The 18,080-nt window shown below is 56.9% G+C and overlaps 1 protein-coding gene across 3 annotated transcripts in view; it reads right to left on the bottom strand.

The window, feature by feature from the left end:
- LOC123771967 (retinol dehydrogenase 13) overlaps positions 1-6,435 on the bottom strand; it is a 35,652-nt gene extending 29,217 nt beyond the window's left edge. For 2 of the 3 annotated variants that reach the window (XM_069307451.1, XM_045764821.2), the window contains exon 1: positions 6,330-6,435. The gene's annotated coding sequence lies outside the window, so the exon portion shown is untranslated. The remainder of the gene's footprint in view (positions 1-6,329) is intronic. The other variant, XM_069307452.1, reaches the window with a different exon arrangement.
- Between the last annotated feature and the right edge of the window lie 11,645 nt (positions 6,436-18,080).

Raw genomic sequence — 18,080 nt, 5'->3', positions numbered from 1 at the left:
GGCGGCTAGTTTATTGTGCACCCCATACTCATCCTGTGAGCGGTAGCGCAAAAGCATTACAGAAGGCACAAAAGGTCTTTATCAGACCTCATCTTAGATTATTACATAAACAATTTCTTCAATTCTTCACACCTTATAGATACAATGTCAGCTAGTTACAGAGAAAGTGTTATTACAAGAGCTACATATTTACAGTAAGTCATCATACATTAATGGTAGGTCTTGTCGTTAATACTTTTATGAGATTCAGAGGCCGCCATTGTTCTTTTGTACTTTATCAGTCTGCAGTTTCAGGAAAGCAAGTATGTCTACATACCGGTTGTAGTGCTTTATTACAGCTTCTTTTTCCTCTTCAGTCAGCACATCACCTGTCACCATTTCTTTAAATGTGTCACGGCGGAACCGTCTGGGATGTGGCGTGCGCGGCCCGAGGCGGGCATCCACGTCCAGTTGAACTTCGTCACTATCACTACAAGCGTCACTGGTTTCACTTTGTTCTTTACCACAGGAAGCAGTCATCCTGGACACTTAACTCGCACAACAATAAACTCATCCTAGGGCTTACTGACGGAGCCCAACTAGTCCAGCATCGTATCAACAAACTGGGGCCAGATTCACGAAAGCACTTACGAACGTGTACATCTTTCCTCAATCTTTGACGGCTTTGATTACATTTATTAAACAGTTTACAAGCATGAAAACTTCCCATTCAACTGTTGTTATTGTTATAAACATCCTCCTCGTGCTTCGGAGCTCATTAACTGTTTAATAAGTGGAAACAAACCCGCCAAAGTTTGAGAACAGATGTACAGGTTCGTAAGTGCTTGCGTAAGTGCTTTCGTGAATCTGGCCCCTGGACCTATAACACCACCTCCCACGAGGACACACCCACCACACCAGTACCAGGCCCCAAGTGTAAAAAATCCCCCCTGCACAGAACATTTGGTTCCTTTACAATCCCATTGAACTACAACAAACCATATCCCCAGACCTATCTCAAATCCTTATCCTCATCCCTTCCAAGTGTGCAATGGCTTTATACTTTCATGATGGTGCCTTCCCTTCTTGTTGGAAATTTCCAACACTTTATTACTAATAATCAGTACCTTAAGTCACTAGTCTTGTACTGCTTAACATTATTTACTAACGTATAGCTTAGCAATAAGGAGTTTAGTTTATTAATGCCTAATAACGCATCATGCCCCAGAAATTCTAGCGAGATGTTACATCAGTACATGACGAAAGCGAAAAAAATTTACATGAAAGAATCGTCTGAAGTTCTCTTTATTTCACATTCCTTAATGGGAATCATTATTTGGTAATGTATTATTACAACTATATTCAGTGACTTACAGCTGACAATGTTTATCTTAGTTATTAGACTGTATTGCTCATCAGCCGATAATTCATGCAATTGCGAAGCGTCCATAGAAAATAGAATTTCTACCCAGTACATTCTCATATCAACCAACGTTCATTTAATCATTAAGAAATAATTAATTTATTATCAAATAAGGCAATTTATTCTCTAAAGTTTCTGATACGCCATAGTTCCATCAACTCACGATATTAAATAAAGTGTAGAAATATTCAATGCGTCGTAGCATCTGCGCATGTGCGAGCGATCCCGAGGAGGGGAGAGGAAGGCAAGCGACGCCATAGTCAACGAGGAAAGTGTCTGGTAGCTGAATTACCATTTTCGTATAGAAACAGCCGTGCACCTGCGGACGTTAGCAAGGGGTGGCAGCTTCATTATGTCTCATACACCTTGTGTGGGAACCGACCTGAGAGATTTATATGCATTTGATTTATATAGAATTTATATTTACGTTAATTTATATATTTCGATAGCAACTGGTATAAGTGGATTGTATTTCTGCAATATTTCTCACAAATCTATCCTTACACATTAGTGGGGGTTTATATTAAATTTATATAGAATAATTTTTAAATTCTAAATTTTGAAAGAATAATCAAAACGGGCAAAAGGTTGGCAGGAAATGACAATTTGATAGAAGAAGAGGGGAAGAACAATGAAACACGAGGAAAAGGAAAAGGGGTCTGGCAAAATTGGTAAAGGCAGCAGCAGGAGTATAAGGCTGCAAAAGGACAGAGGACTGACCCATGGAGCATCACACTCCGGCAGCTGCCCACCAAGCCTCCTCACGGTGGCAATGGGCCAGACAGTGAGGGGGTACTTTATTAAAATAACTTCGTTCGTTCGAAAAATAGCCGAAGGAATCTGTCATCACTTTACTAACATTATGCTTCGTGGAGTAAAGAAAAAAAATAGTCAAAGGTAATTTCTTCATAATATTTCTAAACTAAAGTTACTCTGAGACAGCTTCAGTGTCAAATAATACTCCCATGCCCTCTTTCAGCCCATCCTCCAAACAAAGACCCAAAAGTGATTCCATGCACCCGCCAAACCCCCTGTTAATGAATGAAAAGCGGTTTACACACGACTCACAACTGCTGACGTTCGAACATATCCGGAACAAGTGCTTCACTGACGATTTTTGTTCGAATCACAACGCTATAAATGCTTCACCCACGTACTACAAATACAAATAATCACCAACAGAACCTAAACACCTAACCTATGCCTATTTATACACAATATGCTAATATATTATAATATTAATTTATACTTTAGAAAATTCCCGGTTTGAATGAACAGCATGTTAAAATATATGAATGCGTCTGAGGGGTTGACCGCTGAATGTAATGGACTCCAGTCGAGGACGGGTTGCCTCTTTATGCAAGAAGGATACACTCAAAAACATGATCTTAAATACTCCATCTTTATTAAATTTCCCTCGAAATGAACAAACATCTTTATGTCATAATTTCTTAGAAAAATGCATAAACACCATCTTTAACAAATACCTTAAAATGAGTAAATACCCTTTTCAAAATCCAGATAGAAAAAAAAATCTTCTGGAACAATGGAGGGAAGTAAACACCCTTTTCAAAATCCAGATAGAAAAAAAAATCTTCTGGAACAATGGAGGGAAGTAAATACCCTTTTCAAAATCCAGATAGAAAAAAAATCTTCTGGAACAATGGAGGGAACTTTGACAAGCGGCTAGTTTTCTGTCCCCATCGAGGCCATTAGGACGATAGTGCCCCACCGACTAAATTCAAGAAGAAAAAAAAAAAAAAAAAAGGTTATCTTGAGGTTATCTTGAGATGATTTCGGGGCTTTAGTGTCCCCGCGGCCCGGTCCTCGACCAGGCCTCCACCCCCAGGAAACAGCCCGTGACAGCTGACTAACTCCCAGGTACCTATTTACTGCTAGGTAACAGGGGCATTTAGGGTGAACGAAACTTTGCCCATTTGTTTCTGCCTCGTGCGGGAATCGAACCCGCGCCACAGAATTACGAGTCCTGAGCGCTATCCACCAGGCTACGAGGCCCCCTACGAGGTTACAACTCAAATATTATAGTTATACCTCCCATGACTGAGAACGTGAAGCTAAGAAGAGCACCAGAACCGACCACTCTCATACAAGTTTGCGAGTGTAATTGCAAGTATTTGTACAATTTCGCAAAGAATTTGTATGTTGAATAGACATATGTAAAAGTTCAGGAAGTGTATGCGCAAATAATTTTATGAAAATTTGTGCAAATTGTATAAGAGTTTGAATAACTGTGTGGAAGTTTCTACAAGTTTCGTATATAAGGAGGAGTTTGTGTAGTGAAATGAACATTTGCACGCAAGTCTGTTCATTTGTGTATCTCTGCAAGTTTATGCTAGTTTGTGAATATGTGACATTTTGTGTACGGATTTATGCAATTTATGTAAAACTGTCATGGACATTTTATGCAAGTATATCTTGAGGTTATCTCGAGATGATTTCGGGGCTTTAGTGTCCCCCGCGGCCCGGTCCTCGACCAGGCCTCCACCGCCAGGAAGCAGCCCGTGACAGCTGACTAACACCCAGGTACCTATTTTACTGCTAGGTAACAGGGGCATAGGGTGAAAGAAACTCTGCCCATTGTTTCTCGCCGGCGCCCGGGATCGAACCCGGGACCACAGGATCACAAGTCCAGCGTGCTGTCCGCTCGGCCGACCGGCTCCCGTAATACATGTAAATGCAAGATGAAAGTACAGTTTTGTAATGGTAACTGTTGAGGCTTGCCTTGGGAAGTAAAAGACGAATTAATGTTTCAGAAAATAAAATGATTTAAATAAGTTACGTAAGTTTAAGTTGATAAGTTACGCAAGAAGTTACGTCAGGCAAGTTAGGTTATGAAAGCTACCTCAGGTAGGTTAGGTATGAGAAGTTACATCGTGTAAGTTACGTTAAATTACATAAGATCAGAGGTTAGGCAAAGTACACTGAATAATGTAAAATTGTACAGAGAACATTTAAGAACATTCCAAGACCGTGTAAGAACGTCAGAACATTCCGAAAGCAAGAATAATGTGTAACAAGTTTTGCAGACAACATCCTGCGTAAATGTGAAGGACATCGAGAGAACACACAAATATAGAACGAACATTTCAAGTCCAGGGCGAGACGGGGCGGCTCCGGTACAAGTCCGGGGCGGAACGTCTCCGGTTTATGAAGGAAAAACCGGTTTACACGCGACTCGACTGATTGCATTTGAACACTTTCGGAACAAGTACTTCACCGACAAATTTAGTTCGAACCAGAACGCTGTAAATGTTTCACCCACGCACTACAAATAATCGCCAACAGAACCTAAACACCTAACCTATGCCTATAAATGCACAATATGCTATTATAATAATTTATATTTGAGAAAATTCCCGTTTTGAATGCACAGCATGTAAAAATTTATGAATGTGTCCGAGATCGACTGCTGGATGGACTGGACTGTGGACGGGTTTGTGCTAACCCCCCCCCCCCCCCCCCCACCCTTTATCTACACAAATTTACCAATAGAGCCCAAACCATTTATTTAAAAACGTAATAAAAATATATTTAAATAAAATTTAATATACTATTTGATATTAAACACTTTGAATGGCTGAAATTTATGAGTAGATCTTTGGGGTCTCATCTCTGAGGAGACCTGCTCGAGGGAGGGGGTTAGTACAAGAAACTTCTGTTCTCTTCACACAGGTGGTGGTCCACATACGACTTTCGGTTCCTGTCAACAGGTCCGAGAACTTACCCTTCTCACATGTGACAGGAAGCCATGCCCGCTCCTCTTCCCTGGAACACAACCCGCAAATCTCCTTACAACCGGGTTCTCATTGACTGCCGAGTGAACAGGGGCGACCAGTTACGGTTTGGCGCCCACTCAATCTTCCCTCGTGAGGGCTAATCCAGAGCAAGTGAGTGGCCAGGTGCGGGGCGAGCATTGCTACCCTCCTGCAGTGTTCTCCAGTTCAAAAATATGTGCACTAGGGGTTCAATGTCGCCAATTAGTTCAGGTCCATCATCACCCAGTAAAAACCTGCTATCAGAACTATAAATTCTGTCTTCAGACAACACACAGCCCCCCTCTATTTAAGTCCCTTAACATGTTAAACACACACATACAATAACCTTGTTCCTAAATTCTAATCTTTATCCGAAACTTCCTTGATAGATGCAACAGAACCCCCATGAGCACCACACCAAAAAGTAGTATCTGATATCCCCAGTCAAACATAATCTGTGTAAACACTCCATGCAAAGAAAACTAACCAGTCTATGTAATTCTCTCCTCAATGTCGTAACAAAATTATCAAATCAACGAGTTTAGACAAAAAGTAAAACTAAAAAGTACCTAAATACATCCTCAGTTTCCTACCTTTTGATTCAAACTATCTTTTAGTACTCACGTCCCTAATATTAGTACTCAAGACATGCAACTTCAGTGTAATCACTTTATATTATGTTGAACTCAAATACTAAAATGTACATATTAATACTTTCACTTTGATTAAGGACCTGTCCTCTTACGCTAAGTGTGTTTGTGGCTTTACAAGAATATAAAAACCAATGTTATGTATCGGCCCAACCACTTGGGGTGGACGGTAGAGCGACGGCCTCATTTCATGCTGGTCGCCGTTCAATCCCCGATAGTCCAAGTGGTTGGGCACTATTCCTCATCCCCGTCCCATCCTAAATCCCTATCCTGTCCCCTTCCAAGTGTTATATAGTCGTAATGGCTTAACACTTTCCCCTGACAGTGCCTTTCCCAATCCAATACATCTTCTATATAAAGAAATAAACCGTTCAGTGGCTGTACTGACGAATATTTAGTTCTTGTTCATGAAGACGCTGTGATATTTTAACTCAAACAATACAACTGCACTCACCCTAGCAGTCCACAACCCGTTGGTTCCACAACACAGTTAATACGTACATACTGGTAAGTCCGGGAGTCCCCGTCAGAACCTCCACTAGGCCGGCGTGTCCCCAGCGCTCTGCCTGGCTTTGCGCGGCCCAGCCTTCACGTAACCTTGCTAAGCTCACCCGCTAGTCTATTCTTGCAGTCTTCATAACACTAGCCAGGCACCAGAACGAGTCTAGGCTGGGTAACTGCTCGCTGTGGCTCGTTATCCACTGTTACTGATGTAATTCATAACATTACCTCCATCACCTAGACTCTACAGATGTATAACGTCACGTACATGTGATAATAATATATAACAAAATACAGATTAAATTGTAATACGTATAGTGATGATAACATCACCTGTTGACATGTTTTAAGATATTGGCTCAGTGTCGCCGGCACCTTTGTCTACCTCTGCCCGTCAGGTGGGGGTGAGCTAGGAGGGTGTGAAGCACTACCCCGTCACGTGGTGGTGTTGGTGCTACTTGTGCTGCTCTTGCTGCTCTTGCTACTGGTGCTGCTGCTGTTGGTGCTGCTACTGATGCTGCTGTTGCTACTGGTGCTGTTACGTGTGTTACTACTGGTACTGTTACTTGTGTTACTACTGGTGCTGCTGTTGGTGGTGCTGCTGCTGTTGGTGCAGTTGCCGGTGCTGCTGGTGTTGCTGCTGGTGCGACTGTTGCTGCTGCTGGTGCGGCTGTTGCTGCTGCTGGTGCGGCTGTTGCTGCTGCTGTTGCTGCTGCTGGTACGCCTGCTGGTGCGGCTGTTGCTGCTGCTGTTGTTGCTGCTGGTGCGGCTGCTGGTGCGGCTGTTGCTGCTGCTGTTGCTGCTGCTGGTGCGGCTGTTGCTGCTGCTGTTGCTGCTGCTGGTGCGGCTGTTGCTGCTGCTGTTGCTGCTGCTGGTGCGCCTGCTGGTGCGGCTGTTGCTGCTGCTGTTGTTGCTGCTGGTGCGGCTGCTGGTGCGGCTGTTGCTGCTGCTGTTGCTGCTGCTGGTGCGGCTGTTGCTGCTGCTGTTGCTGCTGCTGGTGCTGCTGTTGCTGCTGCTGTTGCTGCTGCTGGTGCGCCTGTTGCTGCTGCTGTTGCTGCTGCTGGTGCTGCTGTTGCTGCTGCTGGTGCGGCTGTTGCTGCTGCTGGTGCGGCTGTTGCTGCTGCTGGTGCGGCTGTTGCTGCTGCTGGTGCGGCTGTTGCTGCTGCTGGTGCGGCTGTTGCTGCTGCTGGTGCGGCTGTTGCTGCTGCTGGTGCTGCTGCTGGTGCGGCTGTTGCTGCTGGTGCGGCTGGTGCGGCTGTTGCTGCTGGTGCGGCTGTTGCTGCTGGTGCAGCTGGTGCGGCTGGTGCGGCTGTTGCTGCTGGTGCGGCTGTTGCTGCTGGTGCGGCTGTTGCTGCTGGTGCAGCTGTTGCTGCTGGTGCAGCTGGTGCGGCTGGTGCGGCTGTTGCTGCTGGTGCGGCTGTTGCTGCTGGTGCTGCTGGTGCGGCTGTTGCTGCTGGTGCGGCTGTTGCTGCTGAAGCGGCTGTTGCTGCTGTTGCTGCTGGTGCGGCTGTTGCTGCTGCTGGTGCGGCTGTTGCTGCTGCTGGTGCGGCTGTTGCTGCTGCTGGTGCGGCTGTTGCTGCTGCTGGTGCGGCTGTTGCTGCTGCTGGTGCGGCTGTTGCTGCTGCTGGTGCGGCTGTTGCTGCTGGTGCTGCTGGTGCGGCGGTTGCTGCTGGTGCTGCTGGTGCGGCTGCTGGTGCGGCTGTTGCTACTGCTGGTGCTGCTGGTGCTGCTGCTGGTGCGGCTGTTGCTGCTGGTGCGGCTGTTGCTGCTGGTGCGGCTGTTGCTGCTGGTGCTGCTGCTGGTGCGGCTGTTGCTGGTGCTGCTGCTGGTGCGGCTGTTGCTGCTGGTGCTGCTGTTGCTGCTGGTGCGGCTGTTGCTGCTGCTGGTGCGGCTGCTGGTGCGGCTGTTGCTGCTGGTGCGGCTGCTGGTGCGGCTGTTGCTGCTGCTGGTGCGGCTGTTGCTGCTGGTGCGGCTGTTGCTGCTGGTGCTGCTGTTGCTGCTGGTGCGGCTGTTGCTGCTGGTGCGGCTGTTGTTGCTGCTGGTGCGGCTGTTGCTGCTGGTGCGGCTGTTGCTGCTGGTGCTGCTGCTGGTGCGGCTGTTGCTGCTGGTGCGGCTGGTGCTGCTGGTGCGGCTGCTGGTGCGGCTGTTGCTGCTGGTGCGGCTGCTGGTGCTGCTGTTGCTGCTGGTGCGGCTGTTGCTGCTGCTGGTGCTGCTGTTGCTGCTGGTGCGGCTGCTGGTGCTGCTGTTGCTGCTGGTGCGGCTGCTGGTGCTGCTGTTGCTGCTGGTGCTGCTGTTGCTGCTGGTGGTGCGGCTGTTGCTGCTGGTGCGGCTGTTGCTGCTGCTGGTGCGGCTGTTGCTGCTGCTGGTGCGGCTGTTGCTGCTGCTGGTGCGGCTGTTGCTGCTGCTGGTGCGGCTGTTGCTGCGGCTGTTGCTGCTGCTGGTGCGGCTGTTGCTGCTGCTGGTGCGGCTGTTGCTGGTGCTGGTGCGGCTGTTGCTGCTGCTGGTGCGGCTGTTGCTGCTGTTGCTGCTGGTGCGGCTGTTGCTGCTGGTGCGGCTGTTGCTGCTGGTGCGGCTGTTGCTGGTGCTGGTGCGGCTGTTGCTGGTGCTGGTGCGGCTGTTGCTGCTGCTGGTGCGGCTGTTGCTGGTGCGGCTGTTGCTGCTGTTGCTGCTGCTGGTGCGGCTGTTGCTGCTGCTGGTGCGGCTGTTGCTGCTGGTGCGGCTGTTGCTGCTGCTGGTGCTGCTGTTGCTGCTGCTGGTGCGGCTGTTGCTGCTGGTGCGGCTGCTGGTGCGGCTGTTGCTGCTGGTGCGGCTGTTGCTGCTGGTGCGGCTGTTGCTGCTGTTGCTGCTGGTGCTGCTGCTGGTGCGGCTGTTGCTGCTGGTGCGGCTGTTGCTGCTGTTGCTGCTGGTGCGGCTGTTGCTGCTGTTGCTGCTGGTGCAGCTGGTGCGGCTGTTGCTGCTGGTGCGGCTGTTGCTGCTGTTGCTGCTGCTGCGGCTGTTGCTGCTGGTGCGGCTGTTGCTGCTGGTGCTGCTGGTGCTGCTGCTGGTGCGGCTGCTGGTGCGGCTGTTGCTGCTGGTGCGGCTGTTGCTGCTGCTGGTGCGGCTGTTGCTGCTGGTGCGGCTGTTGCTGCTGGTGCGGCTGTTGCTGCTGCTGGTGCGGCTGCTGGTGCGGCTGTTGCTGCTGCTGGTGCGGCTGGTGCGGCTGTTGCTGCTGCTGGTGCGCCTGTTGCTGCTGCTGGTGCGGCTGTTGCTGCTGGTGCGGCTGTTGCTGCTGGTGCGGCTGTTGCTGCTGGTGCGGCTGGTGCGGCTGGTGCTGCTGGTGCGGCTGTTGCTGCTGGTGCGGCTGTTGCTGCTGCTGGTGCGGCTGTTGCTGCTGCTGGTGCGGCTGTTGCTGCTGGTGCGGCTGGTGCGGCTGTTGCTGCTGGTGCGGCTGTTGCTGCTGGTGCTGCTGGTGCGGCTGTTGCTGCTGGTGCGGCTGTTGCTGCTGGTGCGGCTGGTGCGGCTGTTGCTGCTGGTGCGGCTGTTGCTGCTGCTGGTGCGGCTGTTGCTGCTGCTGGTGCGGCTGTTGCTGCTGCTGGTGCGGCTGTTGCTGCTGCTAGCGCGGCTGTTGCTGCTGCTGGTGCGGCTGTTTCTGCTGGTGCGGCTGTTGCTGCTGGTGCGGCTGTTGCTGCTGGTGCGGCTGCTGGTGCGGCTGTTGCTGCTGGTGCAGCTGTTGCTGCTGGTGCTGCTGCTGGTGCGGCTGTTGCTGCTGGTGCGGCTGTTGCTGCTGCTGGTGCTGCTGCTGGTGCGGCTGTTGCTGCTGGTGCTGCTGTTGCTGCTGGTGTGGCTGTTGCTGCTGGTGCGGCTGTTGCTGCTGCTGGTGCGGCTGTTGCTGCTGCTGCTGCTGGTGCGGCTGTTGCTGCTGGTGCGGCTGCTGGTGCGGCTGTTGCTGCTGGTGCGGCTGTTGCTGCTGGTGCGGCTGCTGGTGCGGCTGTTGCTGCTGGTGCGGCTGCTGGTGCTGCTGTTGATGGTGCTGGTGCGGCTGTTGCTGCTGCTGTTGCTGGTGCTGGTGCGGCTGCTGGTGCTGCTGTTGCTGCTGGTGCTGCTGTTGCTGCTGCTGGTGCGGCTGTTGCTGCTGGTGCGGCTGTTGCTGGTGCTGAAGCGGCTGTTGTTGCTGCTGGTGCGGCTGCTGGTGCGGCTGTTGCTGCTGGTGCGGCTGTTGCTGCTGCTGGTGCTGCTGTTGCTGCTGCTGGTGCGGCTGTTGCTGCTGGTGCGGCTGCTGGTGCGGCTGTTGCTGCTGGTGCGGCTGTTGCTGCTGGTGCGGCTGTTGCTGCTGTTGCTGCTGGTGCTGCTGCTGGTGCGGCTGTTGCTGCTGGTGCGGCTGTTGCTGCTGTTGCTGCTGGTGCGGCTGTTGCTGCTGTTGCTGCTGGTGCGGCTGTTGCTGCTGGTGCGGCTGTTGCTGCTGGTGCGGCTGTTGCTGCTGTTGCTGCTGGTGCGGCTGTTGCTGCTGGTGCGGCTGTTGCTGCTGGTGCTGCTGGTGCTGCTGCTGGTGCGGCTGCTGGTGCGGCTGTTGCTGCTGCTGGTGCGGCTGGTGCGGCTGTTGCTGCTGCTGGTGCGGCTGTTGCTGCTGCTGGTGCGGCTGTTGCTGCTGGTGCGGCTGGTGCGGCTGTTGCTGCTGGTGCGGCTGTTGCTGCTGTTGCTGCTGGTGCGGCTGTTGCTGCTGGTGCGGCTGTTGCTGCTGGTGCTGCTGGTGCTGCTGCTGGTGCGGCTGCTGGTGCGGCTGTTGCTGCTGGTGCGGCTGTTGCTGCTGCTGGTGCGGCTGGTGCGGCTGTTGCTGCTGCTGGTGCGGCTGTTGCTGCTGCTGGTGCGGCTGTTGCTGCTGGTGCGGCTGGTGCGGCTGTTGCTGCTGGTGCGGCTGTTGCTGCTGTTGCTGCTGGTGCGGCTGTTGCTGCTGGTGCGGCTGTTGCTGCTGGTGCGGCTGTTGCTGGTGCTGGTGCGGCTGTTGCTGGTGCTGGTGCGGCTGTTGCTGCTGCTGGTGCGGCTGTTGCTGGTGCGGCTGTTGCTGCTGTTGCTGCTGCTGGTGCGGCTGTTGCTGCTGCTGGTGCGGCTGTTGCTGCTGGTGCGGCTGTTGCTGCTGCTGGTGCTGCTGTTGCTGCTGCTGGTGCGGCTGTTGCTGCTGGTGCGGCTGCTGGTGCGGCTGTTGCTGCTGGTGCGGCTGTTGCTGCTGGTGCGGCTGTTGCTGCTGTTGCTGCTGGTGCTGCTGCTGGTGCGGCTGTTGCTGCTGGTGCGGCTGTTGCTGCTGTTGCTGCTGGTGCGGCTGTTGCTGCTGTTGCTGCTGGTGCAGCTGGTGCGGCTGTTGCTGCTGGTGCGGCTGTTGCTGCTGTTGCTGCTGCTGCGGCTGTTGCTGCTGGTGCGGCTGTTGCTGCTGGTGCTGCTGGTGCTGCTGCTGGTGCGGCTGCTGGTGCGGCTGTTGCTGCTGGTGCGGCTGTTGCTGCTGCTGGTGCGGCTGTTGCTGCTGGTGCGGCTGTTGCTGCTGGTGCGGCTGTTGCTGCTGCTGGTGCGGCTGCTGGTGCGGCTGTTGCTGCTGCTGGTGCGGCTGGTGCGGCTGTTGCTGCTGCTGGTGCGCCTGTTGCTGCTGCTGGTGCGGCTGTTGCTGCTGGTGCGGCTGTTGCTGCTGGTGCGGCTGTTGCTGCTGGTGCGGCTGGTGCGGCTGGTGCTGCTGGTGCGGCTGTTGCTGCTGGTGCGGCTGTTGCTGCTGCTGGTGCGGCTGTTGCTGCTGCTGGTGCGGCTGTTGCTGCTGGTGCGGCTGGTGCGGCTGTTGCTGCTGGTGCGGCTGTTGCTGCTGGTGCTGCTGGTGCGGCTGTTGCTGCTGGTGCGGCTGTTGCTGCTGGTGCGGCTGGTGCGGCTGTTGCTGCTGGTGCGGCTGTTGCTGCTGCTGGTGCGGCTGTTGCTGCTGCTGGTGCGGCTGTTGCTGCTGCTGGTGCGGCTGTTGCTGCTGCTAGCGCGGCTGTTGCTGCTGCTGGTGCGGCTGTTTCTGCTGGTGCGGCTGTTGCTGCTGGTGCGGCTGTTGCTGCTGGTGCGGCTGCTGGTGCGGCTGTTGCTGCTGGTGCAGCTGTTGCTGCTGGTGCTGCTGCTGGTGCGGCTGTTGCTGCTGGTGCGGCTGTTGCTGCTGCTGGTGCTGCTGCTGGTGCGGCTGTTGCTGCTGGTGCTGCTGTTGCTGCTGGTGTGGCTGTTGCTGCTGGTGCGGCTGTTGCTGCTGCTGGTGCGGCTGTTGCTGCTGCTGCTGCTGGTGCGGCTGTTGCTGCTGGTGCGGCTTGCTGGTGCGGCTGTTGCTGCTGGTGCGGCTGCTGGTGCGGCTGCTGGTGCGGCTGTTGCTGCTGGTGCGGCTGCTGGTGCTGCTGTTGATGGTGCTGGTGCGGCTGTTGCTGCTGCTGTTGCTGGTGCTGGTGCGGCTGCTGGTGCTGCTGTTGCTGCTGGTGCTGCTGTTGCTGCTGCTGGTGCGGCTGTTGCTGCTGGTGCGGCTGTTGCTGGTGCTGAAGCGGCTGTTGTTGCTGCTGGTGCGGCTGCTGGTGCGGCTGTTGCTGCTGGTGCGGCTGTTGCTGCTGCTGGTGCTGCTGTTGCTGCTGCTGGTGCGGCTGTTGCTGCTGGTGCGGCTGCTGGTGCGGCTGTTGCTGCTGGTGCGGCTGTTGCTGCTGGTGCGGCTGTTGCTGCTGTTGCTGCTGGTGCTGCTGCTGGTGCGGCTGTTGCTGCTGGTGCGGCTGTTGCTGCTGTTGCTGCTGGTGCGGCTGTTGCTGCTGTTGCTGCTGGTGCTGCTGGTGCGGCTGTTGCTGCTGGTGCGGCTGTTGCTGCTGGTGCGGCTGTTGCTGCTGTTGCTGCTGGTGCGGCTGTTGCTGCTGGTGCGGCTGTTGCTGCTGGTGCTGCTGGTGCTGCTGCTGGTGCGGCTGCTGGTGCGGCTGTTGCTGCTGCTGGTGCGGCTGGTGCGGCTGTTGCTGCTGCTGGTGCGGCTGTTGCTGCTGCTGGTGCGGCTGTTGCTGCTGGTGCGGCTGGTGCGGCTGTTGCTGCTGGTGCGGCTGTTGCTGCTGTTGCTGCTGGTGCGGCTGTTGCTGCTGGTGCGGCTGTTGCTGCTGGTGCTGCTGGTGCTGCTGCTGGTGCGGCTGCTGGTGCGGCTGTTGCTGCTGGTGCGGCTGTTGCTGCTGCTGGTGCGGCTGGTGCGGCTGTTGCTGCTGCTGGTGCGGCTGTTGCTGCTGCTGGTGCGGCTGTTGCTGCTGGTGCGGCTGGTGCGGCTGTTGCTGCTGGTGCGGCTGTTGCTGCTGGTGCGGCTGGTGCGGCTGGTGCTGCTGGTGCGGCTGTTGCTGCTGGTGCGGCTGTTGCTGCTGCTGGTGCGGCTGTTGCTGCTGGTGCGGCTGCTGCGGCTGTTGCTGCTGGTGCGGCTGTTGCTGCTGGTGCGGCTGTTGCTGCTGGTGCTGCTGGTGCGGCTGTTGCTGCTGGTGCGGCTGTTGCTGCTGGTGCGGCTGTTGCTGCTGTTGCTGCTGGTGCGGCTGTTGCTGCTGCTGGTGCGGCTGTTGCTGCTGCTGGTGCGGCTGTTGCTGCTGCTGGTGCGGCTGTTGCTGCTGGTGCGGCTGTTGCTGCTGGTGCGGCTGTTGCTGCTGGTGCTGCTGGTGCGGCTGTTGCTGCTGGTGCTGCTGCTGGTGCGGCTGCTGGTGCGGCTGTTGCTACTGCTGGTGCTGCTGGTGCTGCTGGTGCGGCTGTTGCTGCTGGTGCGGCTGTTGCTGCTGGTGCTGCTGCTGGTGCGGCTGTTGCTGCTGGTGCGGCTGTTGCTGCTGCTGGTGCTGCTGCTGGTGCGGCTGTTGCTGCTGGTGCTGCTGTTGCTGCTGGTGCGGCTGTTGCTGCTGGTGCGGCTGTTATTGCTGCTGGTGCGGCTGATGCTGCTGCTGCTGCTGGTGCGGCTGTTGCTGCTGGTGCGGCTGCTGGTGCGGCTGTTGCTGCTGGTGCGGCTGTTGCTGCTGGTGCGGCTGTTGCTGCTGGTGCGGCTGTTGCTGCTGGTGCGGCTGTTGCTGCTGGTGCGGCTGTTGCTGCTGGTGCGGCTGTTGCTGCTGGTGCGGCTTTGCTGGTGCGGCTGTTGCTGCTGGTGCGGCTGCTGGTGCGGCTGTTGCTGCTGGTGCGGCTGTTGCTGCTGGTGCGGCTGTTGCTGCTGCTGCTGCTGGTGCTGCTGCTGGTGCGGCTGTTGCTGCTGGTGCGGCTGTTGCTGCTGTTGCTGCTGGTGCGGCTGTTGCTGCTGTTGCTGCTGGTGCAGCTGGTGCGGCTGTTGCTGCTGGTGCGGCTGTTGCTGCTGTTGCTGCTGCTGCGGCTGTTGCTGCTGGTGCGGCTGTTGCTGCTGGTGCTGCTGGTGCTGCTGCTGGTGCGGCTGCTGGTGCGGCTGTTGCTGCTGGTGCGGCTGTTGCTGCTGCTGGTGCGGCTGTTGCTGCTGGTGCGGCTGTTGCTGCTGGTGCGGCTGTTGCTGCTGCTGGTGCGGCTGCTGGTGCGGCTGTTGCCTGCTGCTGGTGCGGCTGGTGCGGCTGTTGCTGCTGCTGGTGCGCCTGTTGCTGCTGCTGGTGCGGCTGTTGCTGCTGGTGCGGCTGTTGCTGCTGGTGCGGCTGTTGCTGCTGGTGCGGCTGGTGCGGCTGGTGCTGCTGGTGCGGCTGTTGCTGCTGGTGCGGCTGTTGCTGCTGCTGGTGCGGCTGTTGCTGCTGCTGCTGTGCGGCTGTTGCTGCTGGTGCGGCTGGTGCGGCTGTTGCTGCTGGTGCGGCTGTTGCTGCTGGTGCTGCTGGTGCGGCTGTTGCTGCTGGTGCGGCTGTTGCTGCTGGTGCGGCTGGTGCGGCTGTTGCTGCTGGTGCGGCTGTTGCTGCTGCTGGTGCGGCTGTTGCTGCTGCTGGTGCGGCTGTTGCTGCTGCTGGTGCGGCTGTTGCTGCTGCTAGCGCGGCTGTTGCTGCTGCTGGTGCGGCTGTTTCTGCTGGTGCGGCTGTTGCTGCTGGTGCGGCTGTTGCTGCTGGTGCGGCTGCTGGTGCGGCTGTTGCTGCTGGTGCAGCTGTTGCTGCTGGTGCTGCTGCTGGTGCGGCTGTTGCTGCTGGTGCGGCTGTTGCTGCTGCTGGTGCTGCTGCTGGTGCGGCTGTTGCTGCTGGTGCTGCTGTTGCTGCTGGTGTGGCTGTTGCTGCTGGTGCGGCTGTTGCTGCTGCTGGTGCGGCTGTTGCTGCTGCTGCTGCTGGTGCGGCTGTTGCTGCTGGTGCGGCTGCTGGTGCGGCTGTTGCTGCTGGTGCGGCTGCTGGTGCGGCTGCTGGTGCGGCTGTTGCTGCTGGTGCGGCTGCTGGTGCTGCTGTTGATGGTGCTGGTGCGGCTGTTGCTGCTGCTGTTGCTGGTGCTGGTGCGGCTGCTGGTGCTGCTGTTGCTGCTGGTGCTGCTGTTGCTGCTGCTGGTGCGGCTGTTGCTGCTGGTGCGGCTGTTGCTGGTGCTGAAGCGGCTGTTGTTGCTGCTGGTGCGGCTGCTGGATGCGGCTGTTGCTGCTGGTGCGGCTGTTGCTGCTGCTGGTGCTGCTGTTGCTGCTGCTGGTGCGGCTGTTGCTGCTGGTGCGGCTGCTGGTGCGGCTGTTGCTGCTGGTGCGGCTGTTGCTGCTGGTGCGGCTGTTGCTGCTGTTGCTGCTGGTGCTGCTGCTGGTGCGGCTGTTGCTGCTGGTGCGGCTGTTGCTGCTGTTGCTGCTGGTGCGGCTGTTGCTGCTGTTGCTGCTGGTGCTGCTGGTGCGGCTGTTGCTGCTGGTGCGGCTGTTGCTGCTGGTGCGGCTGTTGCTGCTGTTGCTGCTGGTGCGGCTGTTGCTGCTGGTGCGGCTGTTGCTGCTGGTGCTGCTGGTGCTGCTGCTGGTGCGGCTGCTGGTGCGGCTGTTGCTGCTGCTGGTGCGGCTGGTGCGGCTGTTGCTGCTGCTGGTGCGGCTGTTGCTGCTGCTGGTGCGGCTGTTGCTGCTGGTGCGGCTGGTGCGGCTGTTGCTGCTGGTGCGGCTGTTGCTGCTGTTTGCTGCTGGTGCGGCTGTATGCATGCTGGTGCGGCTGGTTGCTGCTGGTGCTGCTGGTGCTGCTGCTGGGTGCGGCTGCTGGTGCGGCTGTTGCTGCTGGTGCGGCTGTTGCTGCTGCTGGTGCGGTGGTGCGGCTGTTGCTGCTGCTGGTGCGGTGTTGCTGCTGCTGGTGCGGCTGTTGCTGCTGGTGCGGCTGTTGCGGCTGTTGCGCTAGGTGCGGGCTGTTGCTGCTGGTGCGGCTGGTGCGGCTGGTGCTGCTGGTGCGGCTGTTGCTGCTGGTGCGGCTGTTGCTGCTGCTTGGTGCGGCTGTTGCTGCTGGTGCGGCTGCTGCGGCTGTTGCTGCTGGTGCGGCTGTTGCTGCTGGTGCGGCTGTTGATGCTGGTGCTGCTGGTGCGGCTGTTGCTGCTGGTGCGGCTTGTTGCTGCTGGTGCGGCTGTGCTGCTGTTGCTGCTGGTGCGGCTGTTGCTGCTGCTGGTGCGGCTGTTGCTGCTGCTGGTGCGGCTGTTGCTGCTGCTGGTGCGGCTGTTGTGCTGGTGCGGCTGTTGCTGCTGGTGCGGCTGTTGCTGCTGGTGCTGCGGTGCGGCTGTTGCTGCTGGTTGCTGCTGCTGGTGCGGCTGCTGGTGCGGCTGTTGCTACTGCTGGTGCTGCTGGTGCTGCTGGTGCGGCTGTTGCTGCTGGTGCGGCTGTTGCTGCTGGTGCTGCTGCTGTGTGCGGCTGTTGCTGATGGTGCGGCTGTTGCTGCTGCTGGTGCTGCTGCTGGTGCGGCTGTTGCTGCTGGTGCTGCTGTTGCTGCTGGTGCGGCTGTTGCTGCTGGTGCGGCTGTTATTGCTGCTGGTGCGGCTGATGCTGCTGCTGCTGCTGGTGCGGCTGTTGCTGCTGGTGCGGCTGCTGGTGCGGCTGTTGCTGCTGGTGCGGCTGTTGCTGCTGGTGCGGCTGTTGCTGCTGGTGCGGCTGTTGCTGCTGGTGCGGCTGTTGCTGCTGGTGCGGCTGTTGCTGCTGGTGCGGCTGTTGCTGCTGGTGCGGCTGCTGGTGCGGCTGTTGCTGCTGGTGCGGCTGCTGGTGCGGCTGTTGCTGCTGGTGCGGCTGTTGCTGCTGGTGCGGCTGTTGCTGCTGCTGGTGCGGCTGTTGCTGCTGCTGCTGCTGGTGCGGCTGTTGCTGCTGGTGCGGCTGCTGGTGCGGCTGTTGCTGCTGGTGCGGCTGCTGGTGCGGCTGTTGCTGCTGGTGCGGCTGCTGGTACTGCTGTTGCTGGTGCTGGTGCGGCTGTTGCTGCTGCTGTTGCTGGTGCTGGTGCGGCTGCTGGTGCTGCTGTTGCTGCTGCTGGTGCTGCTGTTGCTGCTGCTGGTGCGGCTGTTGCTGCTGGTGCGGCTGTTGCTGGTGCTGGTGCGGCTGTTGCTGGTGCTGGTGCGGCTGCTGGTGCGGCTGTTGCTGCTGGTGCGGCTGTTGCTGCTGCTGGTGCGGCTGTTGCTGCTGCTGGTGCGGCTGGTGCGGCTGTTGCTGCTGCTGGTGCGGCTGTTGCTGCTGCTGGTGCGGCTGTTGCTGCTGGTGCGGCTGGTGCGGCTGTTGCTGCTGGTGCGGCTGTTGCTGCTGGTGCGGCTGTTGCTGCTGTTGCTGCTGGTGCGGCTGTTGCTGCTGGTGCGGCTGTTGCTGCTGGTGCGGCTGTTGCTGGTGCTGAAGCGGCTGTTGTTGCTGCTGGTGCGGCTGCTGGTGGCGGCTGTTGCTGCTGGTGCGGCTGTTGCTGC

The sequence above is a fragment of the Procambarus clarkii genome, chromosome 60, assembly GCF_040958095.1.
Source record: "Procambarus clarkii isolate CNS0578487 chromosome 60, FALCON_Pclarkii_2.0, whole genome shotgun sequence".
In the NCBI taxonomy this organism is placed as follows: domain Eukaryota; kingdom Metazoa; phylum Arthropoda; class Malacostraca; order Decapoda; family Cambaridae; genus Procambarus; species Procambarus clarkii.
This window is presented reverse-complemented; position numbering and strand designations above follow the sequence as displayed.